Below are 249 nucleotides of genomic sequence, written 5' to 3'. Positions count from 1 at the left end.
TAATATTTATATAATCCCTGTAATTACTAAAATATCTTAATACTAAAATTTACCTAATAATATATATGACGAAAGAGAAAAAATGACTCTCTCTCTGTTATGCTCCTTTCCCTTTTGTACTATATCATGACTTTGAAGAAAATTCAGTCTAAATTATCAATTTTCAATTAATAAGAAAGAAGTTGTGTTTGAATTTTTACATAGTTTTTTTTTTGTCACAATTCTAGATTATTTATTTATAAAATTTTT

This window comes from Arachis ipaensis, chromosome B06, assembly GCF_000816755.2.
Source record: "Arachis ipaensis cultivar K30076 chromosome B06, Araip1.1, whole genome shotgun sequence".
Taxonomy (NCBI): Eukaryota; Viridiplantae; Streptophyta; class Magnoliopsida; order Fabales; family Fabaceae; genus Arachis; species Arachis ipaensis.
Note: the sequence above shows the minus strand (reverse complement) of the source record.